The sequence below is a fragment of the Salmo salar genome, chromosome 10 (assembly GCF_965601325.2).
Source record: "Salmo salar chromosome 10, fSalSal1, whole genome shotgun sequence".
Taxonomy (NCBI): Eukaryota; Metazoa; Chordata; class Actinopteri; order Salmoniformes; family Salmonidae; genus Salmo; species Salmo salar.
The window spans coordinates 21,922,165-21,942,190 of record NC_138300.1 but is presented as its reverse complement, the minus strand read 5'-3'; the positions used below and the strand labels follow the sequence as shown (position 1 = coordinate 21,942,190).

Sequence of the window (20,026 nt, the reverse complement as noted above, 5' to 3'; positions counted from 1 at the left end):
TGTGTATTTATCCCTGTGGTTCATGCCTCTCTGGGCTAGTTTGTCTTGTATGTTTCAAGTCTACCAGCGGTTTCCCTTGCGCCTGCTTTCTATTTTGCATTGCTAGTCCTCCCGGTTTTGACCCTTGCCTGTATTCTGGACTCTGTGCCCGCCAACCTGTACGTCTGGATTACCGACCTCTGCCTGTCTTCTGCTTGTCCCTGTTGGAACATTAAATATTGTTACTTCGACAGTCTGCATCTGGGTCTTACTTTGATTCCTGATACTTATTGGCCTAGATCATCCACCACATTGTGACTGTTAATATTCGCTGGGGTAACAGCCCTGAGATTATATAGATTTTAGTTGACTTTCTTTGATCAAACAGATTTTTCACTTGATAAATGTCTTAAAGTAATTGTACATCCAGATAGTATTCATGCTTTTTATTGATTTATTTTACCAGGTAAGTTGACTGAGAACACATTCTCATTTACAGCAATATTACTGCAATGTTTGTATTTATACTGAACAAAAATGTAAATGCAACAATTTCAATGATTTTACTGAGTCAACTGAAATAAATTCATTAGGCCCTAATCTATGGGTTTCACCTGTGAGGGCATAGGCCAGGCCCAGCCAATCAGAAAGACTTTTTCCCAACAAAAGGGCTTTTTTAAAAACATTCTCCTCAGTTTTATCAGCTGTTTGGGTGGCTGGTCTCAGATGAACCCGCATGTGAAGAAGCCAGATGTGGATGTCCTGGCCTGGCGTGGTTACACGTGGTCTGATTGTGAGGCCGGTTGGACATACTGCCAAATTATCTAAAATGACATTGGAGACGGCTTATGGTAGAGAAATTAACATGAAATTCTCTGGCAACAGCTCTGATGGATATTCCTGCAGTCAGCATGTCAATTGCATGCTCTCTCAAACTTGAGACATCTGTGGCATTGTGTTGTGTGACAAAACTGCACATTTTAGAGTGGCCTTTTATTGTGCCCAGCACAAGGTGCACCTGTGTAACGATAACGCTGTTTAATCAGCTTCTTGATATGCCACACCTGTCAGGTGGATGTATTGTCTTGGCAAATGAGAAATGCTCACGAACAGGGATTTAAACATTTGAGAGAAATAAGCTTTTTGTGAATATGGAACATTTCTGGGATCTTTTATTTCAGCTCATGAAACATGAGACCAACACTTTACATGTTGCGATTCTATTTTTGTTCAGTATAGTTTAGAAATGCTTGTAGACTCATTTTGTCAGCCATGCATCTCAGGTACTGTAGTATATCCAACAGTGGGGACAAGAAAGTCAGAAATATTTCTGAAAGTTATTCAGTCTTACAACCAAGAGATGGTGCAGCGTCCCCAGTTGAAAGTATAGACATGGTGCTGGTTTCCCACATTCAATGGTTTTTTGTTGAATTTTTATTTATCTATTATATATACAGTACCAGTCAAAAGTTTGGACACACAAAACTGGCATCAAGGCAAATGGTGGCTACTTTGAAGAATCTAAAATCTAAAATATATTTTGATTTGTTTAACATTTTTTGGTTAGTAAGGTACATGATTCCATATGTGTTATTTAATAGTTTTGATTTTTTCACTATTATTCTACAATGGAAACCCCTTGTAGAAAATAGTAAAAGGCGTTGTCTTAATTTTTTACTATTTTCTACATTGTAGAATAATAGTGAAGAAATCAAAACTATTAAATAACACATATGGAATCATGTACCTTACTAACCAAAAAATGTTAAACAAATCTAAATATATTTTAGACTAGATTCTTCAAAGTAGCCACCATTTGCCTTGATCCCAGTTTTGCACACTCTTGGTATTCTCTCGACCAGCTTCACCTGGAATGCTTTTCCAACAGTCTTGAAGGAGTTCCCACATATGCTGATCACTTGTTGGCTGCTTATCCTTCACTCTGTGGTCCAACTCATCCCAAACAATCTCAATTGGGTTGAGGTCGGGTGATTGTGGAGGCCAGGTCATCTGATGCAGCACTCCATCACTCTCATTCTTGGTCAAATAGCCCTTACACAGCCTGGAGGTATGTTGTGTCATTGTCCTGTTGAAACTTTATAAATTCTTGAAATTTTCTGGATTGACTGACTTTCGTGTCTTAAAGTAATGATAGACTATCGGTTGTCTTTGCTAATTTGTGCTGTTCTTGCCATAATATGGACTTGTTATTTTACCAAATAGGGCTATCTTCTGTATACCACCCCTAACCTTGTGTAAACACAACTGATTAGCTCAAACACATTAAGAAGGATAGAAATTCCACAAATTAAATTTTAACAAGGTACACCTGTTAATTGAAATGCATTCCAGGTGACTACCTCATGAATGTAGTTGAGAGAATGCCACATGTGCAAAGCTGTCATCAAGGCAAAGGGTGGCTACTTTGAAGAATATAAAATATAAAATATATTTTAATTTGTTTAACACCTTTTTGGTTACTACATGTTTCCATATCATAGTTTTGATGTCTTCACTTTTATTCTACAATGTAGAAAATAGTAAAAAGAAAGAAAAATCTTTGAATGAGGAGAGTGTTCAAACTCTTGACTGGTACTGCATTTTTTTTATTAGAATGCATTGTTACTATGTGTAACAACCCAGAGTGTTTTGTACTAGGGAATCCACCCTCATTCAAGAGCTATGTGTCTTACATGGAGGTCAATGCCCTCCTGGGTGTGACCCCATTGTGTGTCTATGTAACCACTACATGCCAACCATGAACAACTAGCGCATTATTATGTGTGACCATACCACACTCTAGATACATCAGACCTTGCTATTGTCATCTCAGTCTGTTTTCCAGTGGCTGTGCACCCGTTTTTGCACTGCATTAGTGCCGTGCTTATCGGCACTCAGAACCAGGTAGATGGACCGCAGTGACCAAGGCTTATGGTATTCAGAGGAAGCAGTGGTGTTGTTTAAGAGTATTGTGTCACCTTCATGAAAACAGAGTTACATTGTTGTTCTAGCCATACGTTGACGTAGCTATCTGTTTAAAGATGTGTATATGTTAACCCTTTCTTGTTCATATCAGTGGAAAATGATTGTATTTACATTTTAGCAGACAATCTTATCCAGAGAAACTAGGGTTAAGTGCCTTGCTCAAGGACACATCGACAGATTTATCACTCTGGGATTCAAACCAACGCTCTTAACCACAACCTTCGGGCTTTTACTGGAAATCAGAGATAGGTTGATATTTTGGTGTAGACATTGGGTACTCTTGGCTGGTTGCAATAGTCTGCATCATTGAAGGACACAACTCCCACTGCTGTCCCCTTACACACCAGAGGATCGTCTGAATACCCCTGAAATGCATAGTTGAAACAGGAGAGAAATTGCAAAACAAGTATTTATGTACAGTTGAAGTCGGAAGTTTACATACACTTAGGTTGGAGTCATTTAAACTTGTTTTTCAACCTCTCCACAAATGTCTTGTTAACAAACTATAGTTTTGGCAAGTCGTTTAGGTCATCTACTTTGTGCATAACACAAGTAATTTTTCCAACAATTGTTTACAGACAGATTATTTCACTTATAATTCACTGTATCACAATTCCAGTGGGTCAGAAGTTTACATACACTAAGTTGACTGTGCCTAAAAACAGCTTGGAAAATTCCAGAAAATGATTTTAGATACTTCTGATAGGCTAATTGACATCATTTGAGTCAATTGGAGGTGTACCTGTGGATGTATTTCAAGGCCTACCTTCAAACTCAGTGACTCCTTGCTTGACATAATGGGAAAATCAAAAGAAATCAGCCAAGACCTCAGAAAATAAATTGTAGCCCTCTACGAGTCTGGTTCATCCTTGGGAGCAATTTCCAAATGCCTGAAGGTACCACATTCATCTGTACAAACAATAGTACACAAGTATAAACACCATGGGACCATGCAGCTGTCATACTGCTCAGGAAGGAGATGCGCTCTGTCTCCTAGAGATGAATGTACTTTGGTGCAAAAAGTGCAAATCAATCCCAGAACAACAGCAAAGGACCTTGTGAAGATGCTGGAGAAAACAGGTACAAAAGTATCTATATCCACAGTAAAACGAGTCCTACATCGACATAACCTGAAAGGCCGCTCAGCAAGGAAGAAGCCACTGCTCCAAAACCGCCATAAAAAAGCCAGACTACGGTTTGCAACTGCACATGGGGACAAAGATCGTACTTTTTGTAGAAATGCCCTCTGGTCTGATGAAACAAAAATAGAACTGTTTGGCCATAATGACCATCATTATGTTTGGAGAAAAAAGGGGGAGGCTTGCAAGCCGAAGAACACCATCCCAACCGTGAATCACGGGGGTGGCAGCATCATGTTGTGGGGGTGCTTTGCTGCAGGAGGGACTAGTGCACTTCACAAAATAGATGGCATCACAAGGGGGGAAAAGTATGTGGATATTGATGCAACATCTCAAGACATCAGTCAGGAAGTTTAAAGCTTGGTCGCAAATGGGTCTTCCAAACTGACAATGACCCCAAGAATACTTGCAAAATTGTGGCAAAATGGCTTAAGGACAACAAAGTCAAGGTATTGGAGTGGCCATCACAAAACCCTGACCTCAAGCCTGGTTAGAGCGTTGGACTTGTAACCGAAAGGCTGCAAGATCGAATCCCCGAGCTGACAAGGTAAAAATCTGTCGTTCTGCCCCTGAACAAGGCAGTTAACCCACTGTTCCTAGGCTGTCATTGAAAATAAGCATTTTTTCTTAACTGACTTGCCTAGTTAAATAAAAGTAAAAAATAAAATAAAAAATCCTGTAGAAAATGTATGGGCAGAACTTAGATCATCAGGAATCTTAGATCATTCCTCCATACAGAATCTTTTCAGATCCTTGATATCCTTCATCTGTGATTATGGACTGCCCTCTTCAATTCAAACCACAGGTTTTCAATGTCTTTTGTATTTTTCAACATGGAAGTAGAGCTCTTTGACCACGTGCACTAGTGGTGAGTTTGGCATCGAAATGAGAATTCATAAGCAGAAAATAATCCCATACCTACTGTAGAATATGGTGGTGGATCTTTGATGTAAAAAAGCCAGACTACGGCTTTTTTTGTTACATCTGGAGTATTTCTCTTGTCTTATCCGGTGTCCTGTGTGTATTTAAATATGCTCTCTCTAATTCTCTCTTTCTCTCTTTCTGTCTTTCTCTCGGAGGACCTGAGCCCTAGGACCATGCCTCAGGACTACCTGGTATGATGACTCCTTGCTGTCCCCAGTCCACCTGGCCGTGCTGCTGCTCCAGTTTCAACTGTTCTGCCTGCGGCTATGGAACCCTGACCTGTTCACCGGACGTGCTTGTTGCACCCTCGACAACTACTATGATTATTATTATTTGACCATGCTGGTCATTTATGAACATTTTAACATTTTAACATCTTGACCATGTTCTGTTATAATATCCACCCTGCACAGCCAGAAGAGGACTGGCCACCCCTCATAGCCTGGTTCCTCTCTAGGTTTCTTCCTAGGTTTTTGGCCTTTATAGGGAGTTTTTCCTAGGGAGTTTTTCCTAGCCACCGTGCTTCTTTCACATGCTTTGCTTGCTGTTTGGGGTTTTAGGCTGGGTTTCTGTACAGCACTTTGAGAATATCAGCTGATGTACGAAGGGCTATATAAAAATAAATTTGATTTGATTTAAATTTGATGTTATGGGGCTATTTTGCTTACAGTGGTCCTGGGGCCAATCGCATCATGAACTCTACCCAGTACCAGGCCATTTTAACGAACAACCTGATTGCCTCTGCCTGGAGGCTGAAACTTGGCTGCAAGTGGATCTTCCAGTAAGACAATAACCCCAAACACACATAAGAATCTACAAAGAAATCCACAAAAAAATCCACAAAGAAATCAACATTTTGCAATGGCCATTTCAGTCTCCAGACTTGAAACCCATTGCAAACCTGCTGTTTGAATTTTACAGGGCCGTCCATAAGCGCCGAAGAAGGATATCAAAGATCTGGACGGATTCCGTATGGAGGAACAGTCTTTGAAGGTCCCTCCCAATGTGTTCTCCAACTCATAAAACATTTCAGGAAAAAGGCTCAGTGCCATTATCCTCACAAGGTGGGGTTTTGAAACATATTGAAAACATGGGTGTCAGTAATTTTGATTCCTACATTTTTTGGGAAAAAAGTTGTTACTTGTTAAACATTTTTTTTTTTTCTGATTAATTATATTAGTATATAATAATATAATTTTCCTAATATATTAGCATACAAGATACCTCAGCATTTTGAATTATTTATTTTATAGAGTAATTTTTGCTCATCTTTATCAAGGATGTATTTCGGAACTCCACTGTATGCACAAAACATTAGGAACACCTTCCTAATATTGAATTTCACCCCTTTTTGCCCTCAGAACACCCTCAATTCATCGGGGCTTGGACTCCACAAGGTGTCGAATGTGTTCTACAGGGATGCTGGGCCATGTTGACTCCAATGCTTCCCACAGTTGTGTCAAGTTGGCTGGATGTCCTTGGGGTGGTGGACCATTCTTCATACACACTGGACACCCTGCAGCGTTGCAGTTCTTGACACACTCAAACTGGTGCGCCATACCCCGTTCAAAAGCACTTAAATCTTTTGTCTTGTCCATTCACCCTCTGAATGGCACACATACACAATCCATGTCTCTATTGTCTCAAGGCTTAAAAATGCTTCTTTAACCAGTCTCCTCCCCTTCATCAAAACTGATTGAAGTGGATTTAACAAGTGACATCAATAAGGGATCATAGCTTTTACCTGGATTCACCTGGTCAGTCTATGTCATGGAAAGAGCCGGTGTTCCTAATGTTTTTTACACTCAGTGTAGGTCACAACATTGGAGACTGACAATCTTACAAAAGTATTACACATGTAAACTCACACTCTGTTTCTCACAATCTGACTCAAGAGATTCATCATTTGATTCCAAGTTCTAGTGATGTGTGCCAGAGGCAGGTGGGAGGACCTATAGGAGGACCGGCTCATTGTTACGGCTGGAATGGAAGAAAAGGAACAGAGTCAAATGTGTGGTTGATGTATTTGACACCTTTCCATTCCAGCCATTTACAATGAGCCTATCCTCTTATAGCTCCTCCCACCAGCCTCCTCTGATGTATGGAGACCTCAAGTTACTTTAGGATTCAGCTCATAGATTTGAGCCTTTAAAAGTAAATCAGTTACTGCAGTATATCCAGTGGAGGGGGCAAGAGACTCTGAAAGTTGCCACTGAAAGTTATGCAGTCTTCTAACCAAGAGATGGAGCAGCTTCCCCAGAGTAAAATAACAGACTGGTTCAGCCATTGTACCAGCCATGGCACATGTGTACTTGTGGGTGTCGGTCTCTTTTTGTGATAGAAAACACAATTTTTTTTGTCATGACTGCTCTTTAATTATTTGTTATATTATTTAAAACATTTTACTTAACACTTAATTTTCTTAACTGCATTGTTGGTTAAGGGCTTGTAGGCATTTTCACCTGTTGTATTGTCGTATGTGACAAATAACATTAGATTTGATTTGACCTTCTTTGGTGTGCTTTTTAGGACAAATAGTTAACAAATAAGGTCCTCTGTAGAGAGTAATGAACCTGTTCAGGAATAAGAGGTTTTTATGTTTGTTCAGTTGCTCTCATCCCTTCATCTTGCTCCCCTAGTTTTTGTCATCAACTGAGGTTAATTGCAATGCTCACTTGGAATGAGGAAGCCACTCTAACTGAGGAAGTGACTCCAACCTCTGTCTTCTCCATCATTATCAAGACAACAGGTCGGCCCCTCCAGAGTAGCCTGCCTTCAGCTCTTACATTGGAGTTACTGGCAGACAGTAGCCCATGTAGTCAGCAGTGCATGGGGGAGATCAGCCACTGCTACTCAGTGTGCTTACCCAATGCCAGAGAGAAAGCCCCCCCACCCCCCAGCTCAAAGCCCTCTAATGCTCTAACGGTTTGGCCCATTGATGTGGAGGGGCTCTCTTTCTGTGTCATGTTAGGGGAGCCCTGGATCATGTTTGACATGAGGGTCTGAGAGGGCTGATGAATGCAGCTCAGCAGTGTGAACTGGGAACGTGGAGCTCAGCTCAGTGTGGGTGGGACCATCAGGTATCAGAGGAACATGCCTCTAATGCATTGAGTAATTCACACTTGGATGAAGCAATACATATAATGTCAGTGTTTGCACCTGTGAATAAAACACACAGAAAAAAGCTACAAACACAATTATGTATTATTAAAACGTAATATCTTAACTTCTTATCTTTCTGTAGTGTTGCAAGAGGCCCCGGGTTCAGACGAGCCCCCAAAATTCAACCTCGGTACAGCAGCAGGGCTTCTATGATGAGGTTACACTTCTCTTGAATCTTACAAATGTTCCTTTTTATGTGCTATACCCTTTTTATGATTACCCAGAGTCATACCTACAGTACATTGTACCAAGAGGCTTCATACCTACAGCAGTTACACAGTACCAGACATTACTCAAACTTTGTGTGGACCACAATTGAAACATTACTCATTTTACTTCAGCGAGCCAAAAAGAGGATCCCCACCAAATGTCACAGTACTTATGGAGGAGAATGAAGTGGAGGCAGAGATGGAGGACACACACAACAATGTAGGACTAGAAGGGGAAATTGATTCATTAGGCTCCAGAGGGGACTATAGTTTAAGCTCATAGCCTGTCTAGACTCGCGGCAGTCTGGTCAAAACTCTACACCATCTTAGTGTAGGCTACATGTCATAGCCACTCTTTGATTCCACAGCCTGTCTCTATATTTCTCTTGGGTACTGAGAAAACGATTGCATTTCAAAGGCTGTTTAATTTCAATTCCTCATCTGTATTCCAATTCCTCATAGCTCTCCATAGGAAAAATGAGCCCCCTCAAACTGAACTGGAACCTCCCGTTGTATTCCTCTCCCCCTTTGCCAACAGTGTCAAGTTATCTGTGTTCTGTTCTTGAGAATCAGATGATGACAAGGCTTGACAGAGGAAACTGACACTTTCTGGTCATGGTTATTTTATGCGTCTGATACAGCCTGCCAGGGTAATCCAATAAAAACGTTCTCACCGCAGCGAGACCAGCGTATTTTTTAAACTCCTAAGAAGGAAAAATAAGCTGTGACGAAAACCTCATTTTAAACATTATATGTGGAAAAATGCATCTTTAAAGAAGAGCACCCACCTGCTAGTCTTTGAACAGGAAAGGCCAGCGTGTGCTACTGTAGCCTTAGCTCTGAGAAAATATCCCAGCGCAGATGGTGCCAAAAGACAGAGACACTCGAACCCCTCTCCCTTGGAGAATAACTCCACACACACTGGAGCTCGAGGGGCAGGGTGGATAAGGTTTGGCATGCCTCAAGCTTCGCATGAACCTGTCCCAACTTAGGCCTTTTCCAGTCACCAAAAGCCAAAGACAACCTTATGATGTTGACTGGGACTTCATCCAAAATCTGTCCTGCTTTGGTCGGCCAAACTATCTAGACGGAGACTAGCCTCAGCCCCTCCAACCCCTACACCCTCTCCCCATCCTCTTAGCCTTCCCTTCCCATCCTGCGGTGTCTGACATGCTCGCAGGCATCTGGGGAATGCCACACAGGGTTGAGGCTGGACGGAGGCCTCTGTGGTACCGCGTACCTGTGGAGTGGCATGGCAGGGCTTTGGGGGTAATGTGGCTGGCGCGTGTGCCACTCAGCAGCCCTGTCTCATGTGGCTGCAGACACACAGACTAATCCACTCACTCAGTGATGAGAAGGCCCGATATGGCCCGTCTGATGGATCTGATGCCTGCTGCCAAGACTCTGACAGAGGGAGTTCGGCCAGACAGCCACAGAAGGAACACAAAAGTAAAGGAATTTCTGAAAGTTATGGAACTTAACCCAATCTAACTGACATTGTAACTCATTCTTACTGAGTTCTATAAGGAAGAAAAGAAACATTCAGCTTTTTCTGAGACATTGGGCATATTCTCATATTCTTCTAACACACACAGGTACACACATGCGCACGTGCACTCACACTTATCATCTGTCCTTCGGTCCATTCAACGTAATAACTTGGGCTGTTTTTGTAACAAAACAAGACCCTAATCCCAAACTCAGGGAGCTGTGAATGGCCCGGAACAAAATGGCAGACAAATGACAAGGATTAGAGTAGGCCTGTGAAAGACTGAAGGGTTTGCTATTGATCTTCGGTGATCCTGGGCTCTCTTTGGGCTTTTCTGTCTGAAAACCCCACTGGGTAAGAGCATGCAGGGCCACTCCAGAACCCCCTCGGCCACCGAGAGACACAACAGCCACAATTAGTCTCAGGGGCTGTAATAGCAATTCAATAAGCGCTTTAAAATTGTGCGCCTTCCCTCCTCCCTTTTCGTCTACAATGCATAGATCGGTATTATGAGTGGCAAGGTTTTTTTTTCTCCCGGCCACCACAGTTCTTTTCACTCCCCTTAGAGAAAATGACCACACAGGTTTCAAAGGTCCCTGAAGCTTTAGGTCATTGTCGCTAAAGCAGCATGACTTGTGCTCCCATGGATTTTGGCCAAGGGCCTTCAAAATGGGCTTTCTGGAGCATGTATTGTTGCTTGTTTTGTCCCCCAGTTGCAATTAATCTGGAAGAAACCATTTTTATGAAACTTTTACAGATGACAAAGCACGTATAGATATAAAACATGAATTAGACAATACAAAAATCACTTTTGAGTTAGTTATCTACATACAGTATGTGTCTGTAAAATAGGGTAATAGGCAGACAGATGTATAATCAAATTCGCTGTTGGAGGTTGGAATAATTCCCACAGTACTGCCCTAACATTTTGAGGTCAGTACAGAGCTCTGCTGTAAAGACTCAGGACAAGTCATTAGAACATTGAGCTATGAAGTCAAATGTAGGATGTGGACCACTAACTGGTTTTGCTTATATTTTCTTTGCACTTTGCCAAACCATTAAACCACCCTATATGAGTGCATCAACACATAGCACGCCACTGATCAATCTCAGAGAAATGGGGTGGTCCTGAGTTTTTTACAACAACATTGCATGACTCCTGTCCTCTCATTAAAGTTCTTTCAGTCTTTTGTTCAGACATAGCTGATCAGACACAACCCATATTTAGGACCAAGCACCTGTGCATGTGGCATGAACAAGGCAGAGGAGAGGGGGAGTGGGAGATGTCTTTGGAAGGATATCTATTCCCATTCCCTTTTACTATGTTTGGCGCATTCCACCTTGATTTTGTACAGCGTTTTGGGCTTTTCTGCTGATCAAAGGCCATTGCTTTGATGAGCGCTGCCAAGGGATCCCTCTTGTTTTGCTGGCGAGCGCACTGACAGGACAGTAGAGGAACAATGATAATTACAGACTCCCATTTAGTGTCCCTGTGCTCTGAGCTGCGTCTGGCATAAACAGGCAGCCTCACCTTAAAGCCAAGAAAGAAAGGAGAAATTATTGGACTGTTAGATGAGTGGAGAGGTGGAGACACTTTGACGACGAGGCGAGCCATTCAACAGAACAGGCAGAAAATGGGATTACTTTACTTTGTAGTATTGTATGTTTTAAAGAGTTCCTGTGCCTGCTGAAGAATAGACCAGGATGCATTAGTTGAGAAACACCTGCAAAACTACACTTACTTCTATGCTTACAGTTAATATATCTGTCTATTGTCTACTAAACTATATTTCTCAACTTAACTGTCAATAAAATATAGAACCTCGGTGAAGTTCCAGTGTTTTCCACTATTTGCAGGAACATTCCCAGAACATTAGCTAAGATTCCCATTAAGTTCTAGTTAGGGTTTTATCTGACATTAGGATGATAACGTCCCAAAAACATTCATATAACAAAATATTTTATTTTTTATAATAAATAAATATATATAACCTTGGAATGTTTTCCTAACATTCAGTAAAATGTTGTGCCCGACATCTGTAACAACCACCAAAGTACATTTCCCAAAAGTTCTTGTTAAGTTTCCAGGTAGTGTGATAACACAATGTACCAGTAATGTTTTCCCAGCAAACCAAAATTGGTTCTGTGAAAGTTCCCAGAACATTCTTTAGGTAGCGGAACATTTTCTCATAACATGTCTAAAACATTCACCTGATGTTACACGTTCCTATAACACATTTGATCTGTTCTTTAGAGGTTCCCAGAATGTTTCATTAGATTGTGGGAACAGTCTGTTGAGAACATTGTGGCGACATCACAAAATATATTTTCCCAAAACACAAAAACTTCCCAGTTGTGCGGGTGATTATACAATGTTTATTTTAGGTTGTAAAAAACATTCACCTGATGAACATTTCCAGAACACATTTCTTCTGTTCTGTAAAGGTTCCCAGAATGTTTAATTAGGCTGTCGGAACAGTCTGGTGGGAACATTGTGGGGACAAGAGATATGTTCCCAAAACACAAAAGCTGTCTAGTTTTGCTGATATTCAGATAATGTTCTATCAGGTGGCACAAAACATGCCTTAGATGTAGCAGGAATGTTAACAGAACAGCCTATCTAAGTTCTTTAAAGGTTCCCAGAACATGGGTGTGGGAACAGTCTGGGTACATTACAAAAGATAGGTTCCCAAAACACAAAATATGCTCAGTTGTGATGACCTTCATACAATGTTTAAGTTAGGTTGCACAGGGCATTTCCTTAATGTAAGAATTAAATAAGTCCGTTTTTAGGAAGTTCATAACATATTTGTTTTAGGTTTAACATAATATTCCATTGATGTTCACGCAAAATACCTTGTCTTGGACATCTTCAGAACATTTCAAGGACATCTTATATTTAAGTTTTTCCTAATATTACCACAACATTTAAATACATCCCCTTTATGTTTCTCTCCAGATTTAATGGTAATTCTCATTTGAAGACTGTATTGTAGGTGATGTAGAGACACATAGGATTTTAATTTCAGTCATAGATCATTTGAACACCATTTAATCTTACAAACACATGTTGAGTATCTGAACATTCTTTATTTCAAAGGACATTTGAACAACATTAAATCATACAAACACAACCACTTTTTTTACACGATTCATATGTTGACAATCTGCACATGTGGAGTTTGAACCTGCAATGATTTGGTACCTTGAGACAGGTCTTTTATTGTCTGTGCCACCAGGGAAGCTCTCGTACATCCTATTTTTTCAATATATAGCCATGGAATTATGGTCAATCAGGTATTCCACGCTTCATTTTTAGCCTTCTTAGACATAACTAACCTAGGGACATACTGGTAACTGGGTTATTAACCATCACTTCACCCATCCTCTTTATATGCTGCATAGAGAGAATGGCGCCGAAGGGGATGGCTGCCGTTTTATGGGCTCCTAACCAATTGTGCTATTTTGTGTGTTTTTTCACGTCGTTTATAACTTATTTTGTACATAATGTTTCTGCCACCGTGTGTTATGACCGAAAGAGCTTCTGGATATCAGAACAGTGATTACTCACCTCGAACTGGACAAAGATTTTTTCTTTAACAAGCCAGACACGAAGGATATACTGCTGCTCCCGGACAAGGCCCAAAGCCCTGTCATACGCATTAAGAGAAGACGCCGATACAGGGGACGCAGATCCGGGTGCCTTGTGAGATTTAGTTGGCGAATGGGTAACCCACTTATACCATCTGTCCTATTGGCCAACCTGCAATCATTGGAGAATAAACTGGATGAGCTCCATTCGAGACTATCCTACCAATGGGACATTAAAAACTGTAATATCATGTTTCACAGAGTCGTGGCTGAACGACATCATAGATAATATACAGTTGATAGGTTTTCCGTGCATCGGGAAGGCAGAACAGCTACCTCTGGTAAGACAAGGGGTGATGGTTTGTGTCTAGGTAGTGTACCTCATGATTAGCTGTAGACCACACTATTTACCAAGAGAGTTTTCATCCATATTTTTCGTAGCTGTCTATTTACCACCAGAAATTGATGATGGCAATAAGACCACAACAAATGAGCTGTATAAGGTCATAAGCAAACAAGAAAATGCTCATCCAGAGGTGGTGCTCCTAGTGGCCGGGGACTTTAATAATCCTCTACAGGATCGGTGTTCCCCCCGCGGGACGGTTGAGCTAACGTGCGCTGATGTGATTCGCGTGACATTGTAAGTAACAAGATCATTTCCCAGGACATAGACATATTTTTAATACAGGAAAACTTACATCCGTTTTACCTCATTTCTACCAGCATGTCAGATGTGCAACCAGAGGGAAAAAAACTCTACAACATCTTTACTCCACACACAGAGACGCATACAAAGCTCTGTCTCGCCCTCTATTTGGCAGATCTGACCATCATTTTATCCTCCAGATTCCTGCTTACAAGCAAAAACTAAAGCAGGAAGTACCAGTGATTCGCTCAATAAGGAAGTTATCATATGACACAGATGATAAGCTACAGGACTGTTTTTCTAGCACATACTGGAATATGTTCCGGGATTCATCCGATGGCATTGAGGAGTATACCACATCCGTCACCGGCTTCATCAATAAGTGCGTTGATGATGTTGTCCCCACAGTGACTGTACGTACATACCCCAACCAGAATCCATGGATTACAGGCAACATCAGCACTGAGCTAAAGGGTAGAGCAGCCGCTTTCAAGGAGCACGGACTAACCCGGACGCTTATAAGAAATTTCACTATGCCTTCTGACGAACCATCAAACAGGCAAAGCATCAATATAGGACTAAGATTGAATCCTACTACACCGGCTCTGACACTCGTCATGTGGCAGGGCTTGGAAACTTATTACGGACTACAAAGGGAAGCACAGGCGCGAGCTGCCCAGTGACACGAGCCTACCAGACGAGCTAAATGACTTCTATGTGCGCTTCGAGGCAAGCAAAACTGAAGTATGCATGAGAGCTCCAGCTGTTCTGGATGAGTGTGTGATCACACTCTAGCTGATAGCTGATGTGAGTAAGACCTTTAAACGGCCACAGGGACAGACGGATTACTAGGACGTGTACAGCGAGCATGTGCTGACCAACTGGCAAGTGTTTTCACTGACATTTTCAACCTGTCCCTGACCGAGTCTGTAATACCTACATGTTTCAAGCAGACCACCATAGTTCCTGTGCCCAAGAACACCAAGGTAACCTACCTAAATGACTACCGACCCATACACTCACATCTGTAGCCATGAAGTGCTTTGAAAGGCTGGTCATGGCTCACATCAACACCATCATCCCAGAAACCCTAGACCTACTCCAATTCACATACCGCACCAACAGATCCACAGATGATGCAATCTCTATTGCACTCCACACTGCCCTTTGCCACCTGGACAAAAGGAACACCTACGTGAGAATGCTGTTCATTGACTACAGCTCAGCATTCAACACCATAGAACCCTCAAAGCTCATCGCTAAGCTAAGGACGCTGGGACTAAACACCTCCCTCTGCAACTGGATCCTTGACTTGTTGTAGGGCCGCCCCCATGTGGGAAAGGGTAGGCAACAACACATCTGCCACGCTGATCCTCAACACGAGCACACCCCCATTCACATCGACAGGGCTGTAGTGGAGCAGGTCGAAAGCTTCAAGTTCCTTGGTGTCCACATCACTAACAAACTATCATGGTCAAAACACACCAAGACAGTCGTGAAGAGGGCAAGACAACGCATATTCCCCCTCGGGAGACTGAAAATATTTGGCATGGGTCCTTAGGTCCTCAAAAAGTTATACAGCTGCACCATCGAGAGCATCCTGAATGATTGCATCACTGCCTGGTATGGCAACTACTCGGCATCCGACCACAAGGCACTACAGAGGGTAGTGCGTACGGCCGAGTACATCACCGGGGCCAAGCTTCCTGCCATCCAGGACCTCTATACCAGGCAGTGTCAGAGGAAGGCCCTAAAAATGGTCAAAGACTCTAGCCACCCTAGTCATAGACTGTTCTCTTTGCTACCGCACGGCAAGCGGTACCGGAGCGCCAAGTCTAGGTCCAAATGGCTCCTTAACAGCTTCTACGCCCAAGCCATAAGACGCTGAATAGTTAATCAAATGGCTACCCGGACTATTTGCTTTGACCCCCACCTTTTTTATGCTGCTGCTACTTGCTGTTTATTATCTATGCATAGTAACTTTACCCATACCTACATGACATGTACTTATTACCGCAATTACTTCAACTAACCAGTATCCCCACACATTGACTTGGTACCGGTACCCTCTGAATATAGCCTCGTTATTGTTATTTTATTGTGTTACTTTTTTTTTTACTTTAGTTTATTTAGTAAATATTTTCTTAACTCTTATTTTTCTTAAAACTGCATTGTTGGTTAACGGCTTGAAAGTAAGCATTTCACGGTAAGGTCTACACCTGTTGTATTCGTTATCTCAGCCATTCGTGGCTAGCGGGAAGGTTCCTGTATTTTTCCATGGCTAAACCAACTAGGCTAGTAATTTAACAATATTATTCATATTTACAGATGACATACAAGTTTGTTATTAAGGTACATCAAAATTCACATGTTCCAGAAGGAATTTCTGCTCAAAAACTCATTTTAATAATAAAAAAAAGACATTAAAATGCCTCTTTTGTGAAGTAGTGACATGCAACATACACCTAGCTTCCTGAAATGAGTCACATATTTACAAGGTATCCAAGAGTATGAGTGCTGATCTAGGATCACTTTTGCTTTTCAGATCATGAAAAATAAGCCAGGGGGGGACCATATCAAGCGTCTCAAGTTAGGAATTATATCGGGTGCATTTTTTTTTTAAATGGTCAATTTTCACACAATGTTTTATTTTTTACAGTCTAAAATCTGCATTTGACTGGATTTAGTAGAGTATATCTGAGCCTCAATTTCATAGTTTTTCCCTCCTTAAATAAATATGGTTAAAGAGTATGTGGGGTTGAACCTGCAATTTTCAGATCTGCATTCAGATCACTAATCCTCTGGGATAGCTGTGACCTTGTGGTTATTTTTTTAAATGTTTTTATATATGGTCAATAAGGACACAGAACGAATGATTTAAAACATCCCATCCTCTTCATACACTGTATTGTAGAATTTCCTTTCTTTATCATGTGTTGAACATCTTATGAAATGTGATTTGAAATTGAGAAAAGGTACAATTGTTTTCTTATTTAGTTTTCAGAGTCTGTTCTGACTCAGTACAAAAAAGTATGAAAATGTATGCACTCACTATTGTAAGTCGTTCTGGATAAGAGTGTATGCTAAATGACTAATGTAAATGTAAAATGTATTTAAGAAGCATATGAATACACAAGAGTACAAGTTATTTTAAGGAAGCTCTATCCAACTAAAATCACATTTCATAAGACGTTCAACACGTGATAAAGAAAGAAAATAATCAAATACAATGTTGCAAGTATGCAGGATATTAAAGGATTAAATTAATAGTATACAATTTATTTTTATCGTCAATTGCTCACAAGGTCCAACCAAAACTTGACTTCCGCTTTTAACCCAATCTCTCTGAATCAGAAAGGTGTTGGGGGCTGACACTGTCACGTCCTGACCAGTAAAAGGGATTATTTGTCATTGTAGTTTGGTCAGGGCGTGGCAGGGGGTGTTTGTTTTGTGTGTTTCGGTGTTTTTGGTTTAGGTTCTATGTTTTCTATTTCTATGTTTATATCTAGTTTTCTATTTCTATGTTGAGTTTTTGGCAATGACCTCCAATTAGAGGAAGCTGGTTGTCGTTGACTCTAATTGGAGGCCATATTTATTGGTGTTTGTTTCACTTGTGTTTTGTGGGTGGTTATTTTCTGTATAGCCTGTGTGCCTTATGGAACTGTTTTTCGTCGTACGTTTATTTTGTTTAAGTGTTTTCATCAAATAAATTAAGTATGAGCACTTTACCCGCTGCGCCTTGGTGCTATCCTTACGACGCCCATGACAGAACCACCCACCAAACAAGGACCAAGCAGCGGGGATTGGAGCACCGAGGAGATGGATGGACGTGGAAGGCAGAACGTTTCTGGGAGAGGAAATTAAGGGAGCTACATGAGGCCAAGAGGCATCCCCCCAAAAAAAACTTGGGGGGGGCACACGGGGAGTTTGGCAGAGTCAGGTTGGAGACCTGAGCCAACTCCCCGTGCTTATTATGGGGAGCGACGGATCAAGCAAGCACCTTGTTATGCAGAAATGCGCACGGTGTCGCCCATACGCACGCACAGTCCGGTGCGGCCAATAAGAGCTCCGCAGCGTTGCCGGGCGAGAGTTTGCCGGCAGCCAGGAAGAAGTGTGCCGGCACAACGGATCTGGTCTCCAGAGCGTCTATTCGGCCCAGTTTACCTTGCGCCTGCTCTACGCACGGCAGCCCACATTCCCCGGCACAGCCCAGTTCGCCCTGTGCCAGCGCTCCGCCCGTGCCGGGCTACAGTGACCATCCAACCAGGACGGGTTGTGCAGGCCGTGCGCTCCAGACCTCCAGTGCGCCTCCAAGACCCAGTGTACCCTGTGCCTGCTCCACGCACTCTACCTCCAGTGCGCCACCATAGCCCGGTAAGGCCGGTGCCTGCTGTGAGCACGCGGTCCGAAGTACGTCTCCCCAGTCCGGTGAGACCAGTTCTAGCGCCCCGAAGGAAGCCTCTAATGATGGTCAATGGTCCGACGTCTCAAGCGATAATCCATGGCACGAAGCCTCCAGTGATGAGCCATGGCCCAGAGCTTGTAGGGATGATCCATGGCACGAAGCCTCCAGTGAGAACCCATGGCCCGGAGCCTCCAGTGATGATCCATGGCACAAAGCCTCCAGTGATTATCCATGACACGGAACCAGTAGTGATGACCCATGGCACGGAGCCTGCAGTGACGCTCCTCAGCCCTGAGCCTCCAGCGGCGCTCCTCAGCCCTGAGCCTCCAGCGACGCTCCCCAGCCCGGGGCCTCCAGCGACGCTCCCCAGCCAGGGGTCTCCAGCGACGCTCCCCAGCCTGGGGCCTCCAGCGACGCCTCTCAGCCGGGGGCCTCCAGTGATGCCGCGCAGCCCAGAGTCTTTTGAACGGGAGCTACGCCCATTGTAGTTTGGTCAGGGCATGGCAGGAGGTGTTTGTTTTGTGTGTTTTTGGTTTAGGTTCTATGTTTTCTATTTCTGTGTTTATATCTAGTCTTCTATTTCTATGTTGGGTTTTTGGCAATGACCTCCAATTAGAGGCAGCTGGTTGTCGTTGTCTCTAATTGGAGGCCATATTTAGTGGTGTTTGTTTCGCTTGTGTTTTGTGGGTGGTTATTTTCTGTATAGCCTGTGTGCCTTATGGAACTGTTTTTCGTCGTACGTTTATTTTGTTTAAGTGTTTTCATCAAATAAATTAAGTATGAGCACTTTACCCGCTGCGCCTTGGTGCTATCCTTACGACGCCCATAACAGACACATTGGGCACCGTTGTTTTATGTGGGTGAACTGCCTTGTGCAAGAGAAGGACAGATTTTTCATCTTGTTTCGGCTCAAGGATTCAAATTAGCAACATTTCAGTTACTGGCCCAATGCTTTAACGACTAGGCCATCTGCCTCTAAGAAAAGGATGGGAACATTTTAATAACTCAGAAATTGTTCTTTGTCCTGATTGACCATATTTGACTGGGGGGAAAAACACAAGGCTGCAGCTGTTCCCTGGTGGTGCAGAGGTTTAATGAGCTGTCTGCAGAGCTGACGATTGCATGTTTTTGTTGGGGCGGTGTTAGCTATAGAATATCCATTTTAATGATATATTCAGTTTATTTCAAATGTACCTGTGGGCTGCTACTCAAAAGAAAAGTAAGAAATACATAGAGTTTAAGTCATAATAAATTCAGTATAAACAGGAAAAGAAAACAAAAAAGAAAGTGGGCCTCCACCCCCAACATCCCATCCCATTCCCCCACCCCCCCACTTCCAGAAACCATGTTTCCCATCCCTTCCACCCCACTAGCAACTAAGTTTGCTTGTCAGTCACCCCCTAGACCCTCTTGCCCCCCTCCCGGCGACCAGAGAAAACCCTCCCCATACCATCTTTTGAAAAACAACGGTGGAATTGAGGCTCAGGTATACTCTAC

General features: G+C 42.4%; 1 long non-coding RNA gene across 1 annotated transcript in view; it reads left to right on the top strand.

Moving 5' to 3' along the window:
- LOC106613758 (uncharacterized) overlaps positions 1-6,071 on the top strand; it is a 48,566-nt gene extending 42,495 nt beyond the window's left edge. Inside the window, exon 5 of the long non-coding RNA XR_001330550.3 lies at positions 5,183-6,071. This is a non-coding gene — a long non-coding RNA (uncharacterized LOC106613758). The remainder of the gene's footprint in view (positions 1-5,182) is intronic.
- The last annotated feature ends 13,955 nt before the right edge of the window (positions 6,072-20,026 follow it).